Below are 26,066 nucleotides of genomic sequence, written 5' to 3'. Positions count from 1 at the left end.
CAACAACTCACATCCCTGGTGTGGGTTCCTGGTGATGGTGGGAGCAGAGGTGGACTGTGTTTTCAAATAATTGTGGTTGTCAGTTTTGACCTGTCAAGTGGCATCCTGAAGGACTGACACAAAACGCACACCTTTATTTTGCCTAACTTGGAATTCTCTCAGGGCTGAAGAGTGGCTGTGAAGCTGAACAGCTGCTGTCACCTGGGGCAAGAGATGTCACTTGGATAAACAATAGAAACACCGAAAAACCTGGAAGAAAAAGCTGGGTAGTGAAATGCTTTGGGGCATAAAGGCTTCAAAAAGGTTCAAGCATTTCTGGAAATTTAACCACACACATGCCCAGGATATGGTGCATTCTCAGAATATATCTGAGAAGGTCTCAAGCTTTCAACTCTGGCTAATCTTCAAGCTCAACACAAGCAAGAAATGAAGGCAAAGGCAGAGTTATAAACTACCTAGCTGAGTAGTTAAGACACAGCCCAGCTGCAAAAACTAGGAGGTTTTGTTCTTGTTTTGGCTCCAGGTGTTTAAAGAAATAACTGCCGAATCACTAGCTAACCACTAAATTAATGGAATGGAGACCTCCAGGAACCACACATGACAAAGAATATAGTCTTTACAAAAAATAGTTTAGAAAATTCACTAAACAAACAACTATGATCCACAACACACAGCAACAAGGAACCCTGGGAAAGAGAAAGAATCAGATTTCCAGAGTAATTACATTATAATATTCAAAATGCCCAGTTTTCATTAAAAAAATATGAGACATGCAAAGAAAGAAGAAAGTATGGCCCATTCACAGGAAAAAAGAAATGAACAGAAACTGTCTCTGAGGAAGCCCACATATTGGACTTAATACACAATGATTTCAAAGCAACTGTCTTAAAATGTTCAGAGAGTTAAATAAAGCTATAGAGAAAGAACTAACAGAAATTGAGAATAAAATCACAACAAATATAGAATATCAATAAGGAGATAGAGATTATAATAAGGAGCCAAACAGAAATTTTGGAAATAAGAAATACAATAACTGAAATGAAAAATTTACTAGAGTGGTTCAACAACAAACTTGAGCAAGCAGAAGAATAAGTAAATCTGAAAATATGTCAATTGAAAGTATTCAGTCTGAAGAGCAGAAAAGAAAGGAATAAGGAAACAAGAACCTCACAGTCCACGTGATACCATCAATTTTACCAACATATGTATAATGGTAGTACCAGTGGCAAGGAAAGAAAGGGACAGATGAATATTTAAAGAAATAATGTCTGAAAGTGTCCAAAATTTGATGAAAGACATGGATCTACACATCCACATAGCTCAATAAACTCCAAATAGAATAAACACAAAGAGTTTCACACTGAGATACATTTGTAATCAAACTGTTGAAAGACAAAGACAAATGCAGTATTTTGAAAGCAGCAAGAGATAAGCAATTTGTTGTGTGTAAGGGATCCTCAATAATGCTGACAGCTGATATCACATCAGAAACCAAGGGGGCAGAAGGCAGTTGGATGACACATTTAAAATGCTGAAAGAAAAGAAAACTATCTGCCAAGAGTTCCATACCTGGAAAAACTATCCTTCAAAAATTAAGGGTAAATTAGGACATTTTCAGATAAAAGCTGAGAGAGTTTATCACTCAGCTTGTATATCTGCCCTACAAAATATTCTAAAGAGAGTCCTTCAGGCTAAAATGAAAGGACACTAGATAGTAACTTGAAGCCATACAAAGAAATAGAGAATACCAATAAAAATAAATAAATATTTATATACAAAAGACAGTGTTATTGTAATTTTGCTTTGTAATTCCTTTTTAATATGACTTAAAAATGCATGAAATAATCATTATAAATCTATGTTCATAGACACACGATGTATGAAGAAGTTATTTGTGACAATAACAAGAAAAAGGGGAAAGGATGGAAATGTATAGGAGTAGAGTTTTTTTATATGATTGAAGCAAAGTTGATATTAATTCAAACTAGGATGTTATAAATATTTTATAATTGTAATCCCTAGGGTAACCACTGAGTAATTTTTTTTTTAATTACAGAAAAGGAAATATAAACAGAAATCAAAACAGTACGCTAGGAAAAAAATTGACTAAACACAAAAGTGGGCAATAATAGAGGAATTGAGAAAAAAAAAAGATGTAAGACATGTATTAATAGAAGACAAACAGCAAAATGGTAGAAGCAAGTCATTCCTTATCATCAATTACTTTACATGTACATGGATTAAAATCTCTAATTAAAATTCAGAGATTGGCAGAAGGGATTTTAAACAAATGGTTCTATTATATGCTGTCTATAAAATACTCACTTTTGCTCCAAAGACACAAATAGGTTAAAAGTGAAAGGATGGAAAAAATACATTCCATGCAAATAATAACCAAAAGAGAACTGGGGTTATTATATTAATATCAGATAAATTGACTGTAGGTCAGAAATTATTACAAAAGACAAAGGCAGATGTTATATATTAACAAGAGTCAATACATCAAGAAAATATGACAGTTATAAGCATATACACACCTAACAACAGTGCTCCAAGATATATAAAGCAAAAATTGACAGAAGGGAAGGGAGAAATAGTACATGTTACTAACAAAGACCTCAATATCCCACTTTCAATAGTGGACAAAACAACTAGTCACAAGATCAATAAGTAAATAGAGGACTGAAAGAACACTATAAACCAACTAGACCTAATAGACATATATAAAACATTCTGCCCAATAAAATATGTTCTTCTCAAGTATACATGTAGCATTCTCCAGGACAGAACATATGTTAGACCATGAAATGAGTCTCAACAAATTTTAAAAGACTGAAATTATTCAAAGTGTCTTCTCAGACCATAGTGGAATGAAATTAGAAATCAATAACAGGAAAATAGGAATTCACAAATATGTGGAAATTAACCCATGCTGAAACAACCAACAGATCAAAGAAGAAATTACACAGGAAATTAGAAAATACTTTTGAGATGAATGAAAACAAAAAACATGACCCAAGGACTACAAAGGAATAAATACAACCATTAAAACTGATATACAAATTTCTGTCTTGTCATAGAAAAATGTCATGTCCATATTATATTAAGTTTAAAAAGAAACAGGCCTGCTACAAAATGCAGATGTGTACTGGAGGGTATCTTTTAAATCCCTGGTATATATGTATACACACAAATAGAAAAGCATCTGAACAGATACAGAGCAAAAGTCCACTTTGGTTATCTTTAGTTGATCACTTTTGATATTATGTTGAATTTTCTCTTTCTATTTATCTATATTTTCTAATTTTTCCCAATGGATATGTATTACTTGAGTACATTTTAAATTTAATTTAATAAAAATTAAAATTTAATGAAAAATGAAATTTAATGAAAAATAAATGGGCGCTGTTATGAGAGGATAATTAGACATATGGATTTGGATAGAATTCTCTTGCTATTTTTTAAAACTTAAAGTCACTAACTCAAGCAGATGAAATGGAAATAGAGATTATTTAAAACCAGTGAAATATTGCATGCACATAATAGACAAACTTCAACAAAATTACTATGTAATATAAGCTTTTGAAGACTTTTTTAAAAAGAATATTTAGTTACTGCCCTCATTTTTCTTTGATGTGATTTACAGTTGGATAACAAGCTTCAAGGAGAAAGTAAACATATGCCAGCATTAAGAAGCACTATTTCAGGTGAAAGATTATTTCAGTGCTACCAGTATCTGGAGCAGCCATTTCAGGATGATTGATCCCCTGCGGAAAAGAAAGGTATTTCCCCTCTTTGACAATCTGGAGCTCTTTAGGTCTCTCAGCAGTGCTTGCTTTATTTTTACATTGTTGGAAGTCCAGTTGTAGATTAGCTTCAGGGATTAAAATGTTATGGGAATGAAATATCCAAATACATTTTCTCTCTAGAGCCTTATCTTTATTCTGACATAAGGAAACTTTTATCATCTCAAAGTCATCTGTAAATTTGGTTAAGGAAAAAATCAAGTCATAAAATGTAAATCAAATCATAAAGTATGGACTTAAATGGCAATGGAAAAGCAAAGAGAGCCCTCTTTTTTTTTTATTTCTGATCTTATACCATATATGGATCTTCTTTATGAAAGAATTAAGCTTGTGAACAGAGCTGAGAACAGGAGCACTGACAGCACTCTTTCCGTTATTTTCTGTAACGTAAGATGCTACTCAGTAGGCAAGTTAAAAAAGTTCCAAATTAAAAAATAATAATAATATGAGTATTAATCTATGTTTGCAAAACACCTTAAATTTCTCAGAAGAAATCTGGTTCTGCATGACCTCTGACATTTTTAAGCCTGCACCCTTGTTTCTCTCTAGCTTTGTCCTCACAGAATAGGACCTCGTCTTTCTCTAAGTTCCTTACCCACTGTGCCGACTTTCCTAGTTTTTCTCAGCATTTAGCTAAATGGTGAACCTTCCCTATTTTTGTATGTAAATTATGCCTTCCTCTTTGGCCACAAGAAGGAACCTCTTAGGTGTATAAACTATAATTTAATATATTTAATGACAAACAGTAAAATGACATTGTACATTGAATCCAGGAACAACAAAAAGATCACAATTTATAATGTCCCAGAGCTACCTAGAGAAAATTCCAGTCTTCTTCTACAGGTGGAGCCCTGGAAATATAGACAAAAATGATCTGTGTTTCTTAGGAGTCTAAAGGATAATATTGACTTACACTGTCAGAAGAATAACTACTCGACTACAATTTTTTTATTGTCTTTATCGTGTTTCATTAAACTATGGACACTTTCACAGTCAGTAATGTTTCTTTAAACACCAATGCCTTACATGTATTGGACTCAATGAATTTTGTGAATTCATGTTTCTAATGATTCCCTACAAAACTGGAAATCTGAATAGACACTAGGAGAAGAATCTAGACATCAGGCAAAAGTGTAGGCCCTTCTCTGAATGCCAGCGTGGTGTCAGTTGTGAAGACCAGTAACAAAATTAGAGAGGCTTCGACATGAGCTGATGCTAGCATTTCATCAACAACTGACTGACAGCTGTTTAGTACTTAACCTGTTAGTATTCATTCATCTTAGTTTTTAACATAAATAGTTTTTGTAATGAAATTAACTTATATTACCTTTGTTAGGAATCATATGTGATATTAGATGAGTTTTCTTTTTATTTTTAAGTAACACAAACCAATAGAAAACTTGAAATACAAGAAAACAGTATTTGGGGAAAAATATTTGATTCAAAACAGTGTCTGGGGACAATGGATATTTTATTCAATATTAGTTGGATATTTGTGAGAGTATAGTATTCAGTATATTTTTTCCTTTTGTTGAATCCTTTATTCTAATACCATAATTCAAAGATTAAGTAAGTATAGAAACTGTGCGCATGACACACCATAATATTGTACCTTATTCAGTCAATAGTGTTAAATTCATGCCAAATTAATAAGTAAATAGTTCCACTAGCATAAGTTTGGGTGCCATTATGTAGGTCTGTTTCTAATTCTCTATTCCATTCCATTGGTTAATGTGTCAATTTCTGTGATAATTCCACACTGTTTTAACTTCTAAAGTTTTATATTGTGCATTGATATCTAGCAGGGTATAGTCTTATCTTTGGCAGGTGCCAAAATTAGAGCTATTTCTCCTTTCTGGACTACACACACTGATTCCTTTTTATAAGTGCAGTAAAATGGAAATTACACAACACCAGGACACAGACACTAGTCAGAGAGTTTCAACTTCCCTTTATTTTTTATCAAGTAGAATGCCAGGCAACTCCCATATATTTTCTGCTCTTCCTCCAACACTCCCATGGATATGAGATTCTTCAACAATCTGAACTAATCTCTCATTAATCTCAGAGTTGTCCACGTTGGGGGAAATAACAGAAGGGTTATTCACACTTGCAGCCAAGTTTCTGCAGGCATAACTGGGCTGTGAATCATAGGGATTTTTCTCATTCATGAACTCACTATACAGAGCTTGAGTATCCCTTATCTGAGAGACTTGGGACCAGAAGTGTTTTGGATTTCAGATTTTTTCAGATTTTGGAATATTTGCATATACAAGATATTGGCAATGGGATCCAAATCTAAACATGAAATTCATTTCTGTTTCATACATACTATATACACATAGCGTGTATTTAATTTTATATAATATTTTTAATAATTTTGTGCATGAAACAAAGTTTGATACCTTGAACCATCAGAAGGCAAATGTGTCACTATTTCAGCAACCCATGTGGACAATCTGTGGTTGTTTGGCATTACCATCATTCCTGACTATGAACTTATATGCTACCAATAAGCAATAATTTTCTTATTCTTATTCTCACATAAGTACATAACAGTGAAAAATGTGACATACCATTAATATAGTGAAAAACGAATGTGTTCCAGGTAACTAAGCGGCACAGGAGCATCACCAGAATACCTGCATCAGTTGTTAAACAACAGCAACAACAAACAGCAGCAGGCTTTCAGTCTCCATCTATGATGCTGTGTTTTGATTAAAAGGTTACTGTACACTGTATTTTTTTTTGAGATGAGAAGAAACATCAGAAGCAGTTGAGGGACTAAGAAGTGGATGCTCTAGGGATGAGGAGGCATTCTGCTAGTTGGCTTTTTAAAATATTTCCTCCAGAGTCATCTGCCTCATTAACAACAGTTTTTGTCTTAGAAGTCTCTCTTTGATTTTATAAACTGACATGATTCCTTGTTCTATTATGAATGAACACTACCCTAGTCCTTTAATAAGCCCATCATACTTCGCTATATTGTCTATAGGCACTTTTTCTGCAGTGTTAACAACATCATCTTCATCATCACTATTATCACGATCACCTTGATTCAGAACCATTTTGGTTATTTTACCATTGGTCAATGAAAGAACAACTAAAACCTCATTATTGATTTTAAAAATTTCTGTGATACTTCTTCCAGCTTACTTATGGACTCTGAAGGTATATTTTTTGCATCTGTAAGGAAGTCAGACGTCATTTTTTTCCTCACATGACATATGGAATCCTTCAAAAGCGCCACATTGTTCACCATCATCACTGAACATAGTTGCAAGCTAGAGGTTGGCCAGGCATGTACCCTTTGTGTTTAGTCCCTGTGTTCCAAGCATGGCCTACAGCATATATGGCATCCTTCCTACTAAACAACTCTTGAAAACTGTCCACACCCACGCCCCTGTTCACTGCTGCTAGCATGCTGTTCAAGAAAGTGTTTTTATATGTACTCTTCATTGATCTAAGGATACGCTAATCACATGGCTGAATTAATGAAGTCATATTTGGAAGAAAGCACATGGCATAAACATTATTTTTGATGAGAATTTCAGCTAGAGGATGAGCAGAACAGTTGTTAAGAAATAACAAAATGTTGCAGTCGACATGCAGTCCAGCTTCCCTGCAGTGAACACAAGCTGCTGGTACAAAATGTTTGTGAAACCAATCAGAAAAGATGTCCCTTGTGATTTATGCCTTTTTGTTAGCATAATAATGGACTGATAAGAAATTCACACCTTGAAGACAGTGAGGATGCAAGCTTTTGCCTAACACAGCAAGCTTATACTTACAGGTGCCTGCTGCATTAACACATCCCAACACAGTTTTTCTGTCTTTGCCGTCCTTAATTCCTGTAGGGCTATCCCATCAGCTGTAGTTAGTGTCTTTCTGGGGCAATAATGCAAAAACAATGATGTTTCATCAGCATAATAGGCTTGTGCTGGTGTCAGATTTTCATCAGCAACAACCTTAGAAAACTCTTCAATGCATTTCTCTGCTGCTTGGTGATCAGCAGAGGTTTTATCACCACAAATCTTTACAAATTTAATGCTGTCTTTTTTTTTAATTTCTGCCATCAGCCTGTCAAAATATTCAGTTCCCTTTAATTTTCAGTTCATCATGATAGATCTTGGCTTGCTTCATGATTAGCATACCATTACACGACATGTGTTCACTGTGATGCTGGTGCTGGTGGATCCATTCCTTCAATATATGATCAATATCTTCATTTTTTAGCTTTATGCAGTGTTTTTCTATTTCTAATTAACTTCTATCCATCACCTTCAGAATAGAACTGCAACAGTTTCTCCTTCTTTGCTGCAGGTCATACATGGTGTCATTCCAACACCATATTCTTCTGTAAGATGTTTTAGACCTACACCACTGCCCAATTTCTCCAACAACTTGATTTTCTGTGCTTTAAGTACACAAATGCTTTTTCTTTTTTTTTAATCACTGTTACTCATAGAGGTATCGGCAGGACTTTTTGACATCAAAAATATCTTTAGAGCACATAGCAGAGAATAAGAAAAAAAAAAAAAAAACGCAGTGAGTAATGCACTTAGCTCTTGGCCCTATATGGGCCATTGTGGGAAACCTGCCCTTAGCACATCTGGCCTGCACACATGCCATTTTGTAACCTTTTGTAGCCATGCTTGTTTGGAGGAATCTGGACATGCACAAAAAAGATATAACATAGCTGAAAGGGGCTGGGAGGGTGTTTTTTTTCCATTGGGGATACTGCATACACTGTGCTGTGTGCCTGTGGTTTGACTGCTACCTGTCACATGAAGTCAGGTATGGAATTTTCCCCTTGCATATCATGTTGGAGCTTAAAATTTTTCAAATTTTGGAATATTTTGGTTTTTAAATTTTTAAATTAAAGATGCTCAACCTGTATATCTTTATTTACTAAAAAGTTCTTTATTGTTTCCAAACATGTCTATAAAATTTCTTGTATGTTTGTTCCTAGGTTCATTGTATTATTTATTGCTATTTTGAATGGCATATTTTCTTTTAATACATTTACCAACTGGTTATTGATCATGCATAGGAAAATTCTTGATGTTTTTGCAGTGCCTTTTAGAAGATGATTTTATTGAAGAAAAGTTTATCTGAAGAAAATTGTGTAGCTTAATAGTTTTACAAACTCAATACACACCTATAACTAACAGCTAAGTCAAGAAAAGATGCCTCCTTCGTGTTTCTTCCCACCACAGCCTCCTTCCTAAGGCTAACTACTATCCTAACTTCTAACATCATACACTTTTGCCTGTTTTGAATTTCATATAAATGGGCTCATACATTATGAACTCTTTTGCGTCTGGCTTCTTTTTTTTTTTTTTTTTTTTTTTATTATATATATATATTTTTTCAATTTAGTTTTACAGAATCAAAGAGTCTAACAGTATATCTTGTTAGATACAGTATGTCCTCATAATGTATACATTATTTCTTGTACAATGATATGAAATAATATGGGAAATATTCATGATAAATTATTAAGTGAACAATGCAAGTTAAAAACAATAGTTTCATATTTTTTTCCCCACCCCCCCTTTCCCGAGTCAGCACCTTCAACACTTTATGTTTGCAAAATTCATCATTGTTGTGTATAGTTGGCATTTATATATTCTTATTGCTGAATAGCATTTTGTTTGCTAATATAGCACAATTTAGCTACCTATGCCATTTTATGGACATTGGATAGTACTTCTATGAACATTCTTGAACATTTCTTGTACATTTGAACTTATGCTTTTCTGGTGGTTACATATGTAGGAGTAGAATGGCTCAGTCATAGAGTTCATATGTACTGCCAAACAGATGTCTACAGAGATTGAACCAATTTATAGTCCAACCAGCAATATATAGAGTTCCAGTTTAATTTAATAGTTAATCCATAGTATTCCAGATTTCCAGTTGTTTTGTCCCCTTGCCAACACTTGGTATTCTGTATGTTTTTTCGTCTTCACTTCAGCCATTTAATGTAATATAGCCTTTCCTTTAATTTTACACTTCACTGAAAACTAACAAAGTATACTGACTATTTGAATTTGATTTGTGAAGTGCTTGTTCAAGTCTTCTGCTCATTTTTCTTTTGTGTCTTATCTTTATCTTATTGCTTTGTAGGAAATCTTGATCTATCCTAGATATGAGTCCTTTGTTAGATGTATGTATTGCTAATATCTTCTCCCACTTAAGGACAACTTATTTTTTTTTTTACTTTTTTAATAGCATCTTTTGCTATAGTCTAATTTATCATTTTTATCTTTATTGTTATTGACTTAAAAAGTCTTTATCTACTCCAAGTTTAGGATAGTGCTCAAGTTATTAATTTTCATATGCCATTCCTGTATCTGGCCACTTTATTAAACCTTCTTATTGGTCCAGTAGTTCATGAGATGAGATTCTTGGTTTTTAAATTTTTAGATAGGTAATCATATTATCTAAAATCATTGACTGTTTTAGGTCTTGCTTTACGTCTTTGTTATAAAGTAACTAAAACACAGGGCTAAAATCAGCTTAAATAATACAAGAATATATTATTTTACATACTAGGAAATTTTAAGATAGAGCAGCTCCAGATATGGCATTTCAGGTCCCAGCTCTGGTTTTATGAAAGTCTCCTTGCTTTGTTATCCTCCTGTGTTGACTTTATCCTCAGGCTTATGACAGTCTGTTCCAGCAAGTCATGATTTGCTAAGAAATTTGTAGAAAAATTTTAATCATGATTGAATGTTAAATATTATTAAATGATTTTTCTGCAGCTATTGAGTTAATATTGTTTTATTTTTTAAGTGTTAGTTAACAGACTGCTATGGTCTGAATATTTGTGTCCCCTCCAAATTCATATCTTGAAATCTAATCACCAATGTGATCATATTAGGAGGTAGGGATGTTGGGAGGTGGTTAGTTCATGATAAGGGAGATGCATGATTGAGATTAGTGTCCTTATAAAAGAGGCTCAGAGAGCTGTCTTGCCCCTTCCACCACATGAGGACACAGCAACAAAGTGCCATCTATGAACCAGAAAGTGGGTCCTCACCAGACACTGAATCTGCTGGCACCTTGGTATTGGACTTCCTGGCCTGAAGACTGTGAGAAATAAATTTCTGCTGTGTGTAGGCTATGTAGTCTACAGTATTTTGCTATAGCAGTTTGAACAGACTGAAGCATATACTGATGTATTTTCCAGTTTTGAACCATCCTTGAATTCCTCAGATATACATATTCTAATATTTTCTTCTTTTAATCTCGTGTTGGATTTAATTTGCCGATATTTTATATAACATTTTGGACTCATTGTTTGTAATGCAATAGGCATATAATTTTCTTTTCCTGTGTGGTTCTCAGCTTAATTTGACATCAGGGTTAAACTGAGTGACATAATTCCTCATATTTTCTTATGTCTTGGAGCAATTTGATACATTAAAAATTATAGTCAATCTTCATTATTCATGGACTCCATATTTGTGAATTTGCCTACCAGCTAAAATTGATTTGTAACCCCAAAATCAATACTTGCAGCATTGTCATGGACATTTGTAGACATAAGTAGAGCAGAAGAAAATTTCAGTCATCCTTTATGCATGTTCCCAGCTAAGGTCAAACAAGGCAATGCTCTGCCTCTTTGTTTCAGCTCTCATACTGTAAACAAATGTCTTTTTCATGGTCTACGTAGCACTACAATTTTTGCATTTTTGTGATCTTTGTCTGTGATTTTACAATTTAAAATGGCCCCCAAGCATAATGCTGAGGCATTATCTAGTATTCCTAAACAAACAGTTTGTGATATGTTTTATGGAGGAAATATTTGTTTTAAATGAGCTTTTCTCAGGCATAAGTTGTAGTGCTGTTGGCCGTGAGTTCAATGTTAATTTGTGTTTCAAAGGACACTATCAAGAAAGTAAAAAGATAACCCACAAAATGGGGGAAAATATTTTCAAATCATATATCTGATAAGGGACTGGCACCAAGAATATATAAATAACTCTTAAGACTCAACAATAGAAAGATAACCCAATTAGAAAATGAGCATATAATTTGAATAGCCATTTCTCCAAAGATATACAAATAGCCAATAAGCACATGAAAAGATGCTCAATATTATCAGGTATTAGGGAGCTATAAATCAAAACCCTAATGAGATACAACTATGTACTAAGATGACTATAATAAAAAGGCAGAAAATAAAAATTGTTGGTGAAGAAGTGAAGAAATTGGAATTATCATTTACTGATGATAGAAATGTAAAATGTTGGAGCCACTTTGAAAAACAGTTTGGCATTTCCTCAAAATGTTAAACTAGAACTACCGTGTGACCAAGCAACCTCACCTTTAGGTATATACCCAAGAAAAATGCAAACATATGTCTGAACAAAAACTTATACATGAAGGTTCATACCAGCTTATTCATAATGACCGAAAAGTGGAAACAACCCAAATGTCCATAAACTGCTCAATGTGGTATAGCCATACAATGGGATATTATTTGGCAATAAAAAGAATAAAGTTTTCAAAAGAAGATACAGAAATGGCCAATAGGGATATGGAAAAATGCTCAACATCACTATCATCAGGGAAATGCAAATTAAAAGCACAGTGATCTATCACCTCACACCTGTTAGAATAGCTATTATCAAAAAGATGAAAGATCATGTGTCAATGATAATGTGGAGAACAGGGAACCCTTTACATTGTTGGTGGGAATGTAAATTAGTGCAACTGTTATGGAAAACAGCATGGATGTTCCTCAAAGAATCAAAAATAGAACTACCATATGATCTAGCAATCCTTCTGCTGAGTATATATCCAAAGGATATGAAATCAGTATGTTGAAGAGATATCTGCACTGACATGTTCATTGTATTCACAATAGCCAAGATATGGAAACAACCAAAATGTCCATCAACAAACAAACGGATGAAGAAAATGTGGATTATATACACAATGGAATGCTATTCGGCCTTTGGAAAAAGGAGATACTATCATTTGCAAAAACATGGATGAACCTGAAGGACATTATGTTAAGTGAAATAAACCAGGCACACAAGGACAAATACCACATGATCTCAGTATGTGTGGAATCTAAAGAAGTCAAACTCATAGAAACAGAGAGTAAAGTGGTGACCATTAGCCTGAGATGTCAACTCTAGAATTCAGAAGTCTTTACTATGGCTTGGTTTGCCCTCTTGCAAGCCACCATTAAAGAGATATTGTTCCAGGGAACCACAGCTTCTTCAATCTGAGTCCCAGAATGAGGCAACATATAGAGCAGACCTGAATCCAACCCACATCATGCTGCAAAGCCCAGGCGAACCCAGCCCAGCCAAGTCCAGCTGAGCCATACCCAATCCACAGACCTGTGAGCAAGAAATAAATGTTTGTTTTTATAAGTCGACTGGGGGGATTGTTTGTTACATAGAATCAGCAAAAAGCTGACTAATATAGCAGTCTTGTAGTAGATTACTCTCGCATGCTCTATATTTTATGTGATTCATAGTAGTTTTTAAATTCAAATTATATATCTAATTATCCAGTTTAATCAAGTATCCATATGAAGTAGCAAAGAAAAATAACTTGCACTGTATAGTTTTTGCAATCACACTTGGGTGAATGCAGTGGAAATATATCTGAGTCTTAGTCTGTACCTGCTGCTGTAACAAAAAAACCCAGACTGGGTAAATTATAAACAATAGAAATTTATTTTTCACAGTTCTAGAGGCTGAAAAGTCTAAGAACAAGGCCCTGGCAGATTAAGTACCTGATGAAGACTCACTCTCTGCTTCAGGATGGCACCTCTTACTGCATCCTTACATGGCAGAAGGGGCATAATGGAGATGAACTCTGTGTCCTTACATGGAAGAAGAGATAAAAGGGCCAGGAAGCCCTCTGAAACCCCTTTTATAAGGGCATTAATCCATTTGCTAGGGCAGAACCCTCATGACATGATCACTTCCCAAAAGGCCCCACCTCTTAATATCATCACCTTGGGGTTTAACTTCCAACATATGAATTTTGGAGGGACACATTCAAACCATAGCAATATGCATCTTCCCATTAGGTCAGAAATATTTCAATTGTTTTCCACCAGCAGGCAAATAAACTAGCAAAATCTTCACACATCCAAGACCTTCTACTTCACCTTAGAGAGTAGAGACTCTTGGCAGGCTTTATGTCGGCCAAAAATAACATACCATCCAGTGGGAGGAAAAGTACAACAGCTTCCTAATGACCAGCTGTTCCCTTATACAAATGCAGCACAAGGGCAGCATCCTATCAATGTGATGAAAGAATAAACTAGGGATGAATTCTGGTATTTACATATTACCACAGGTGTCTATCTCTTCCATCTTATGTTGACATCCGTGATGGCCTTTCTAAATAACTCAGGGCATCAGAGAGTTGCTCTCTACTGCAAGCCAAGATAACGTTGGCAAACACATCTGTATAATGTGTGCACTGGGCACATTTCCTTGTTGAATTATTCAATTAAATCTGATAATGAGAGCACATTGACATAGTTAAACACTCAGGTGAATAAAAGATTCACTTTGAAGTGCAGAAATTTCTGGAGTCATCTGTATGTTAACAAGTGATGATTCTCACTACCATCATCCAGGGAGGGAGAAACTTTAGAGAAGGTAAGTTAGAGTGGAGCACGCTGAAAGCCTTTTCTGGCATGATTTCAGGGAGATGAAAGGTGGAGGCAGTTTTCAGTGTTCATTTGAGCCATCAATCTTTTTGGAATAAATGTATTGAATTTTAAGAGACAGAAAGATAAGACTTAGTTCTTAAGTGCATCTTATTCCCCTGAACTCTAACGGGGCATAGATGAACACTAGCATACGTATCAACACTTGATTTCTGATCTTCCCTCTGGAAAATCCTTCATACAACAAAAACATCTGACTTTTCTCATCTCAGTTCTCATTCTCTAAAATGGGAGAGTTTGACTTGTCCCCCATTGTTACCACAGTGCATATTACAAAGCACCCACAAAACTTTTTCCATCTAAAAGGACCATCCGTATATGCGAATTGGGTAATAGCTATTATTTAAATGGTGTGTACATTAGGAAACATCTGCCAGTCATACTGGCTGTCTTTAAAGCAAGGGCAACATTACTAACAGTGGTTGGCACTTGCAAATGTCAGCTTGTATTTTTATCAGCCCACCCTCTCTCTCCAAATAGTCTGTATACTTCTTACAAATGAGGACCATTTCTTAACTCTCTTAATCTTCATTACTTAGCACAATACAGAATGCGTAAGGTAGGTCATCATTAATTATATAATGAAAATATTAACAGTTAATAATTGCTATTTACTGATCCTCTTCCATGTGCCAGACCCTGTGTCAGGCATTTTATATTCACTATCTCTACTTAGTACAATAACTTGAACAATAACCTCAAAAGGAAATATTATTCCCATTTTACAGATCAAGAAATGGAGAGTCCTAGCTGTTGTTATAAGGCTAGAAAAAGAAACAAAACAAAAAGGTATAAAGATTTAAAAAGAAGAGCCAAAATTATCATTATTTATAGATATATGGTTTTGTACATTATAAAATATAAAGTATCTACAGTTACAATACTAGAATTAAAAAATATCTGGGCAAGTTAACAGGATTAAAAAAACCAAGATACAAGAATCAATTTCATTTCTAAATGACAAAATATAAAATGAGTAAAATTTAAATAAAGAGAGCAATTATAATATCAAATATCTAGAAAAAAAATATGCCAAAGGATGTGCCAGACTTCTCCAGAGATAATTACAAAACTTTATGAGAAAAAGCAAAGACTTAAATAAGTAATTGGTAAGTATACTGTGTTCATTTATTAGAAGACTCAGTATTATAAGGAGGTAATTTTTCCCCATACTGATCTATAAATTCAATGCAATCCCAATCAAAATCTCAACAGGACTTTTGTTAGAACTGGAAAATCTCTTTCTAAAATTTAAATGAAAGGACAAAGGGTGGTGAAGGACTAGACAATTCCTGAAGAACAAGTTGGGAGACTTGCTATATCTGATGTCAAGATTACTACAAATCTACAGCTGCCTATTTTGTATTTTGTGACCTATGTAATGACTGCCCAGGTGTTTACAATATACATAAAGCTATACGTTTATGTTTATTCACTTTTTTTGGAATAGATAATTTTTATTGTGTTATGTTTCACAATAAAAGAGGTATTTAAAAAAGAAAAATAAAAGAAAGAAACTGAGGGTCAGAGAGGCTGTGAGACTAAGCCAAGGTTATACTGCTAATTTAATAAGCATGATTATGCATTTAATGAATAATATATGTTTAAAATAATTAGATGTTTATGGTTAACAGTTTAGAAAAGCAAGAACTAAAACAAAGTACCACTAGCAATTGTTAATTGCTGACATGTTTTACTGTCCTCATTAACTATTTATTCATAGAACATGGAAATCAGTTCAATCACAGAAGATGTCTGTCTGGCCTAAGCCTTTCTTTCCAAATCCTTGTATCAAATTTATGAAGGAGGAATGTTTTTGTTAAAGCCTTTTGCTCACTTGCCATTGAAATAATGTCTACTCAGCCATACCTTCTATACTTTATATACTATTTGCCCCATTAGCTCAAGAAGAAAAATGTAAAAGCAAGACTAGAAAGAAAATTTGGGGGCAAATGATACAACATAATTTTTTGAAACACTTGACCTGTCTAGATGTAGTAATTAAGTCATTGCACTAAGAGGTTAGAAAATGAATCATTCTTTTGCCTCAAATTGTGAAAATATATTACCCCTAAATTTATGTAAGCTGGGTGTTATTTCTCCACTGACCTCCTCAGGATCGTAATCCGATAATGTGGATGAGTCATTTAGATGAGTTTCCTCCTCATATTATCTCATTCACGATCGGGAAAGGACCATTTGGCTAACCACTCTCTCTTTGCCTCTGAGGAAATTCGAGCCCAGACAGATGAAGTGACCAGATTGTGGTCAGTCAGCTGGCCAGTGTCAGAGCTGCAATTAGAAACCAAGCTTTCTTTCCATTACCCCAACCCCAAATTTCCAAATTGTACTTTAAAAAATACACTATCCTTTTCTCATGTAATAATTAAGAAATATAATATAAGCTTAAGAAACACATATTTTTCTTTAGTCATGAATTAGCCAGTGACTTGAAGAGTAAACCTCCAAATATATGTAGTAAATCTAATTTTAAAAAATCTACTTATCCACAGTAGCAGGAGTACCAGGATCTTGTTTATAAAAAAAGCTCACATTTAGTGTTGTATTTAGTTCTCACTGCAACCTTGTAAGCTGTTATTATGAACTTAACTTTGTAGATGAGGAAACTTGATTGAAGAGACTAAATCATCCAGCTGGTGTTTGGTAGAGCCAGAATTCAAAAATGGCCTTATAAACTCGATTTCGTCACTTCCTCCATTTTAAGAAATGTCCTAGTTCTTCTCATGGCAGAGTTGCCTGTCTATTCCCCAGAGGGTCAAGCTCCCACTTTCCAAGGGCAGAGCTTTAGGCAGGAGGTGGATGACTGCACGGTAACCACATCCTACCAGCTCCACCCCCAAATGGGTGAGGCCCTATGATAAGCACCCCTCAGTGGGACATGAGCTGTGTTATGTGTCAGAAGACATGCCTTCTCCACCCCTTCTTTTTCTCCATCCATCGGCTTGTGTTGGTTTCCAGGGTATCCTGGGAGGGGATTTTTGCCATAATCCCAAAAGACATGATCTAGAATGCTGTAATTCCAAATGTTGAAATCTGGAAAAATCTAAATCCTTAAAGGAAGGCACACATTGAAGATGGCAAAGCTACAGAGCCGTGGTCCCTGCAGAACAGTGGAGCAACTGTGCCTTCCACACCACTGCTGTTAACCAGCGATTTCCATGATGAACTGTTACATGAGCAAAAACAAATGCTTCTTGTGAAAGCCGCTGAAATTGTGGGGTTCTGTTACAGCAGCTACGGTACCCTAACAAAAATGAACATATTTTTTCTGACTAGAATTCAGATTTCTGCTCTGCCCTAACAAATCGCCATAATACTTATTTATTAATTCGCTGATTTTAGTTGTGCCAAATGGAAAAGACTCTGCAGAGTCACTTTCCCAATGACCTCTCTGTTCCTTGCTTTTTCACCAGTTTAAGGTTAATGATAATTACTATCGGATATTTCTATTTGTGGTACTGAAACAAAATTATCATAAAAACCCCTTATGGCATAGTTAATTGTAAAATATATTGATATATGACAAAAAAGAAAATTAAAAAGCCTTCCCTCTTTTAAACACTTCTAAGCACTTCCTATCTTCAAAAATAATTTGAGCAAAATATACATCTCTGACTGGGAAGGGAGTGGTGGTCTGGAATTAATCACTGAGGATTTATTGAGTTTCCTAAGTGTACAGCTTATGTACAGGTTTCCCTGCTAGTTGGCAACCCACAAAGCCTTAACCCCGAGGATGCTCCCTTGGGAGCACACAAGCCCTATTGTCTGGGCACTAGTTCCAAAACGTAGCCTAAAACACCATGCGAAAAGCTCAAATCTCTTGCATTTCCTCACCATGCAGAGGGTCTGAAGCCTTCACTCCTTAAACTTCCTTGATGTGGTTGCTCCAGGAGCGAGTAGGGGAAAGAATGCTTTTGAGAAAGGTACCTAGAGAATTTATTTTGACAACTCCCTCCTCCATCCTAGGCTTTGCACTTTCTCTCTCCCTGAAACTTCAAGGTGTTGCTCCTCTTAATATTTCAAGTCTAAAACTTGATTGCAAAATCTAAAAAGAAGGAAAGTTCTCCCCATAAAGCAGCCCCATAGAAAATGATGAATGCTCCAAGTGCTTTTTGGAAAAAAATTCTGAAAGCAGAGTTTGGTCGTTAGAGCAAATCCCTATAGAGAAAGAAATAAATCTCTGTGACATCTGTTAATGTATACCATTTCCCTTAAACACCTCTTCCTGTCCAGTTTCCACACCTCCTTCCCCTTTTTCCCAATGCTTCTTTTGTTCTGTGTTTTTGGCCTTCAGGGGATGACTTAGCCAGCAGATGGTACCAGGAAAAGCAAGGGTATTGCATCCAGCTGTGTGTAAGCAGATTGGTGAATTAAAGCCCCTGATCTATTATGAAATAAAAATCAGATCAGTATAAGCTAAAAGATGAATCCCTTTTTTCCATGTCCTATTCATTCATTTGCTCAAGAAGCATTTGCCATTTACCTATGGTGCTAATACTGTTTAAGGCAATGGAGAAATAAAGGTAAAAAAGACATGGCCTCTGTTTCCCAGGTGCAAGTTACATGCTTTAAGAACCCAAAACAAACTATACAACTAAACCATGAAGAATGAGAGATTTAGGACCAATGGAAAACATTTACATGTTGGAACACATGATGTATATGAGTCAGGAAAGGTGTGCTCTTATTTTATTTATTTTATTGTTTATTTGTGGGAAGATTGCCGTAGGGTGAGTTATCAGAAATATGACATTGGCATTTAACACCTGGAGAGAGATCCTCAGGCTGTGTGCATTTTGAGTCAGGCTCTAGTTATAGCCCAGGGTTCAGAGTTGTTCCCTTCAACTTAAGAGGTGAGTGGGGAATCTAGGGTGCATCCAGGGGAGATCCACGGATGTGACAAAGGCCTGGAAAAAAGCGCTCTGATGGAGCTGATGGAAGCATTAGTAGGTCCCCATTATAGCTGGATTCACATTCACCTCTACCATGGATCAAGCCCCAAGAGTCCCAAAGAAACTGTCCTGACTAAATTTCCACTGTAGAACTTCCACTCCTTTATGGCTATTTTGATATCAGAGTGGGCCAATCCAGAGCCACCATATGAGTCACCTTGAACTCTTCCTGCTTTGCATTATGACCTCTTGATTCTCTTCCCTGGAGGTTCTTCAGGCAGCTGGACTGCATTGTGGCAATGACATGCTTCTCATTTTCCCCACAAACATCCCTGATTGAAGGCAGATGACACACGACCTTAAGCTCACCTTTAGGAATTTGTGTTAACAAGTTTCAAAAAAAATTCAAAAACATTGAAATCATACCAAGTATTTTCTCTGACCACAATGGAATAAAAGTAGAAACCCATAACAAGAACACTGGAAAATATACAAACACGTGGAAATTAAACAATATGCTCTTGAATGACCCAGTGGGTCAATGAAGAGATTAAGAAGGAAATTTAAAAAATTTCTCAAAACAAATGAAAATGAAAACACAACATATCAAAACCTGTGGGATACAGTAAAAGCAGTAATAAGAGGAAAGTTTATAGCAATAAGTGCCTACATCAAAAAAGTAGAAAAGCTTCAACTAACTTAATCATGCATCTCAAAGAACTAGAAAACAAAAGCAAACCAAACCCAAAATTAGTAGAAGAAAAGAAATAATAAAGATAAGAGCAGAAATAAATGAAATTGAAGGGAAAAAAATACAAAATATCTATGAAACAGAAAATAGGTTTTTTGAAAAGATAAACAAAGTAGACACACCTTTAGCCAGACTAAGGAATCTGTGCGAAGCCTGGTTTAGCACAGCTAGGTTGTAGCACGGATGTTATTCCTACCTTCCAACCTTATGGATCATGGGTTATTTTATAGAACTCCAGCTGTTGTGCATTGCCAGGGAGATCAGGACCAGATTGAAATGGTGTTTAAGTTAAACATCCAGATAATTAGACCCTGAACCTAACTATTGAGAAAAACCACACCCTTAAAAGTCTTTAAGAACTAGATAGACACTTACCTGTCTTAGATGTTTAAATATAATTCTCCGTAAAAGATAATTCCTGATGTTCCCTCCAACACTATAACCATTTATCCTAAAAACGGGTGCTGGCATTTCTCCTAGTTTTACTTCCTCCTTCGTCCATGTGTTAGGAGATAGTAGGAATAGAAAGGATGTAGAAAATATGTAAATAAACTGTAGCTACCATATAGCTCTGCCATGGGTTTGGAAATGTCCCAGTAATTTTTACATCTGATTAACTTTTGCTTCATTTAAATGCATTTCATCAGCTTGATTCTTGTGGCATCGTCTTCCACGTCTTCTGTCATCTTCATCACCGTTCGCATTATCATCATCACTAAACTATATTGACATCTCTAGGACAGGTTCTGTGCTAATTGCTTTACATATATTATATCTCATAACTCTATTAGGTACATACTGCTTGTGTTCCCATTCTGTATATGAGGAAAAGACTGAAAGAAATTATGCAACTTGTCCACTGGTAATCATGACACCTATTTTGGGGGTTACCTGAAGGCATCTGATAAGAAACTATTCTTGATTTGGGGACTCATATTTGTGGGTGATTTCTGAATTTCTGGAATTCATTTCAAGCGGATGAAACATGCCGATCCCTTTATTCTCAAAGCCGCTGTGCTACTCTCATTTCCTCTCCTTGTCCTCTTCTCTCAGTCTTATCTCTCTCCTCTCCAGCCCCATGTATAAGACTTCTAGGCACTTTCCTTCCACCCTTCTCTTCCCTGCTACTTACATGAGGTGCAGAGCCCATGGTGAGGGTGCAGAGGAGCCCTCTCTCATATAGGCCTGTATTAGAAGGGCTTTTATTTGCAAGAAGTCCTAAAGGCTTTTATGACAAAGAGAGAAATTTTCCCTGCTCTCAAAAACTACTGGGCAAATTTCCAAACTCCCGATGAAGTAATTTATTCCATATGAGGGGGAAAAAAAAACAAACCAACTATCTTGAGCATTTTATGCACCTGACACCATCACATTAGTGGCATCAGATTACATATTCAGTAAGGACTTCTACCACATGCTGTTGCAATTAACCACGTGGAAATGTGCAGGCCAGGACCCCTCATAGTTATTCAATCAGTGACATAATACAACATACAAAGCAGTGAGAACTAAAAAAAATGCCTGTGGAACAGAATGCTGTATCTCATTAGGAAATGAAATCGTGACTTTCCTGGGAGTGACAGCTCTGGCAGGAAGAGAGGGTGGCCCGGATTTCTAGTTATCACCAGTATAACTACTCTTTATTCCTCCAGCTCTATGTCAGGTCTTTGATAAAGAACCTCTAAGAAAACTTCAACATGGTTTGACTGAGGCATGGCCTAAAACAGTGCCTATAGATGTCAGATGCCTGATCAGCTATGAGAACCCATTTGGGGGCTGGGTATAGGGAATTCACTAGTCTTTAACCCACACATTGCTTTGAGACCAAGGGAGGTCAATGCAGTTAGTCCTGCCCCAATACATCTAAAATAGCACCTGAGAATTCTGCTTCTGAAACTGTTCTTCCCACTTCCAAATTTTCCATGGGTCCTGGCACACTCAAGCTCCTCCCATGTTGCTAAGAGCTCTCAGCAATGTCCTTTCTTGCCTGCCCAGAGTTTAAGGTCTGGCCCTACTCCTCCCCTCTGCCCCTACCACCTCCACCTGTTGAGGGCCTCCTTTCCAAGAGGTGTGTCTGACTTAGTTTTGGAACTGTTACTACCTGTCTAGGGAAGCATAAGGTTAGAGGCATTATTTTCTGACTCATCTTTGCTATCTTCAATTTTAATCCCAATGGGATAACTCTGCTTGGTGGTATAATATTAGAAAGTGAAGGAATAAAACAGCAATTTAGAAGTCTTATTATAGAATTCTGCATCCTGACTCTTGAGCAGCTAAGGACTTCACAAAGCCCTCAAAATATGTATGACTTTAGTACTAGAGCAAAAATCTGTTCTGTGGGAACATTTATACAATCAACACCAATTGTCAAACCAAATTGTCAGGTTAAGGAACAGGCATTGGTCATGAGGATAGTATAGGTATGAATGGGCCGCTGTCCCCAAGTAACAAGCCCACAGGCCACACCAACACCACTTGGAAAGATTAGCATGGAACATACTTTTCTTCCCACTTTTCAATAGATATTTAAGTATCTCAGTAAAGATAGAATTTATATTATTGCCACCTACTGTTATATACTATGGCAGAGACAGTGTTGTGTGCTCATGAAACCTCTTTTTTTTTATTCTAAGCATAAAACTAGACCACATTTTTCAGTCTCCCCTGAAGTTGGCTGAAGCCATATGACTGAGTTCTGGCCAACGGGATGTGGGCAGAAATGACGCTCTTAAAGGCACTTCTAGACCTGGCTCCTAAACCTTCTGTGTGGTCCTCCATGAGCTCTCTCTTTTTCCATTTACCACCTAATGCAATGAAGGAAAATCACTAACTAAACCATGGCAGTGTCATCCTATAAAAGGAACCTGAGTCCCTGAACAACTGGGTAGAGAAGAACACACATCACCACCTCCCCTTCCCCTCCTTCCCCTCCTTCCCCTCCTTCCCCTCCTTGTATTGCGATGTGAGCAAGAAAGTCACTCTCCTTGTCTCAAACATCCCCCAAATATCAGAGGCTTGCTAAAACAGTTATCCTGATTAAGAAATGGACTTCCCTTGCGTTTAGGAAGGTTCACTGGGCACCAACGAGATAATTGGTGCAACAGTGCCAGGACACAAAGAAAAAAATAAGTTACCATGGGCTATGGCTTTGAGATAGATGCCAATTACACCCTTCTTTTGAAGTAGGAAAATGTTGGCATATTGTTGTTGAGAAATACCTGTTTTTCTTCCAATCTTCCTGTTTTCCTTCCTGAATAGTAATGCGGACATTCCTTGTGGGCCAGTGCTCTTTCCGCCCACCTTTGTGACCTGATGAGAGCCTGCGGCTCTGCACTGGGCATTCTACAACCACTCAGTGGTTTTCAGCTCAGTGAATTCAAACAAAAGAATGTGGTGATGCAGGCAGTAATCTCAGCCCCTTGGGTTCCTTGGCCTTTCACACAGAGCATATGTCCACAGCCAAAGCACTTAGGATTCAGACCCCGTATGAGCACACAGTGTATGGGAGGAAGGGAGGGGATGACTTAAAACAGATGAGGGTTTTAAGTTCAGCCTGTGATTAACAGTTAAATTCAATTTAGAGACTTCCCAAAACCTTTCTGAAATTAAAAAAAAAAAAAAAAAAAAAGGGCCATGAGAAATCAGTTTCTTTCTTTTGTGGTCGCAGATTTAATTCTGCAGTTCATGAAGCTGCGTCAAAGTGCTTGCATAACACTGCAAGTTGTTGCTGATGGAAATGAGGATGGTTTCTTCTTTGTTGTTAAATACCTAGAGTTATTCCACAAACATTCGGCCCCCACTATTGTGTTAGATGTGTGAGCTGTGATTCCTGCCCCCAGAGGATTCAAAATGTGGTGAGACATCTATGGAAAATGCCTTAGCTAGGAAAATGCTAATGGTAGACCTGGTGCCTCAGAGGTTAAACTTAAGAAGCCCATCCCTGGAAGCGAAGACTTGAAAGTCTGAGGAAATACGTGGGTGAAGTTACAGGACTGAAAGGGTCCTGGAGACTGGAGACACTTCCTGCTCAGATCACATTCTCTGCATTTGCATGGTCAGCACAGCCCTTTTTCAGCATCATGGAAACTCTGCCTGCTCCTAAATTGCTCCTCACAACCCTAATGAAGGTTTAGGATCACATCCTGGGAGATAGCAAGCTCCAGCATCCTCAACCTCTTGATCCCTACTTGGTGCACTATATTAGTTTTTTTTTTTTCTTTAATACCAAAAAGTCTAAGCTTGGCAGCTAGAAATATGGTTCCCATCCCATAATTAATTGGTTAGTAATGTGACCTTGAACAAGTCCCTTCCTCTAATTTGCATCTATGAACTGGAGAGTCTATCATATAAAGGCACATAATAAATATGTGTTAATTTGAAATCTCCTAACTGCTTCATCATTCATAAGAATATTTAGAGTGGGGAATCTCAGTTAGAATAGTGCATGTACTGGGAGTGCCTGAAAATTGCTGGCGAAAGAGTTTTTCTTAGTTGTCTTTTATTTTCACAATAAAACGCACAGGTCTTAAATGTATGGTTAATGTGTCTTGATGAATATATATACCCACAAAACTATCTCCCCAGTCAAGGCAAAGCATTGCCATCACCCCAGAAGTTTCCCTTGGGCCCCTTCCCATCTAACTCCTTCCTCTACATGATCAACCACTCTTTGATGTCTGTCACTATCAAATGGATTCAACAGCATTTTCCTCTTTAGTATCTGGCTTCTTTTACTCATGTTAATTTAAAAAATCACAAGGTTTATATTTTTTACAGAAAAAAGAGCTTTATTTCTTGTGAAGGGGTCTCAACCTGCAGTGGCTATTCTCACAGGCTGAGAAACATCACTCATGCCATAAGCCAGGAACTCATGATTCAAGTGAGAGATAAAATGGAACAGGGGCCTGGAGTACTACAATGGCCAACAAGAGACATCATTTGCTGGACAGTCCCTGCGGGAAGATAGGAATTCTGACTAAGGAAAGAGAAGAAGAGACACAGAGTGGGTGTGGATCATAGAGAGAGGCGCCAGAGCCTGCTGGGGATCTCACGGAGGAAATTGCAAAGCAGAGAAGGGAGAAGATAAAGGAAACAAGATATCGGCAAGGATCAAACCAAAGAGTTATCCCCCTTACCCTTTCACTGGGCAAAGATAACAAAATACCTAGGAATATACTAAACCAAGGAGGTAAAAGACCTCCACAAAGAGACCTATCAAACACTGAAGAAAGAAATCACAGATGATACAAACAAATGGAAAAACATATCATGCTCATGTATCAGTAGAATCAACATTGTTAAAATGTTCATCTACTCAAAATGATTTACAGATTCAATGCAATTCCCATCAAAATACCAATGTTGTATTTCCCAGATCTAGAAAAAACAACAGTACACTTCATGAGGAACCAAAAAAGAGCCCAATAGCCAAAGCAATCTTAAGCAAAAGAAACAGACTGGGAGGCATCACATTACCAAACTTCAAACTATACTACAAGGCTAGAGTAACTAAATCAGCATGGTATTGGCACAAAAATAGAAACATAGACCAGTGGAACAGAGTAGAAAACTCAGATATAAACAATTACATATAGCCAACTGATCTTTGACAAAGCAGTTGACAATATTCACTGGGGAAAAGAATCGCTATTCAATAAATGATGCTGGGAAAACTGGATAGCCACACGTAGAAGAATGAAACAGAATCCATGTCTCTCACCGCTTACTAAAATTCATTCAGAAAGGATAAAGGACTTAAATGTAAAGCATGAAACCATAAGAATTCTAGAAGAAAATGAACGAAAAACTCTTCAAGCTTTTGGCCTAGGCTAAGAATTTATAAATAAGACCCCCAAAGGCAATCACTGCAACAACAAAAA

The sequence above is a fragment of the Eulemur rufifrons genome, chromosome 29, assembly GCF_041146395.1.
Source record: "Eulemur rufifrons isolate Redbay chromosome 29, OSU_ERuf_1, whole genome shotgun sequence".
In the NCBI taxonomy this organism is placed as follows: Eukaryota; Metazoa; Chordata; class Mammalia; order Primates; family Lemuridae; genus Eulemur; species Eulemur rufifrons.
The sequence above is the reverse complement of the archived record's forward strand: the minus strand, read 5'-3'. Positions refer to the sequence as shown.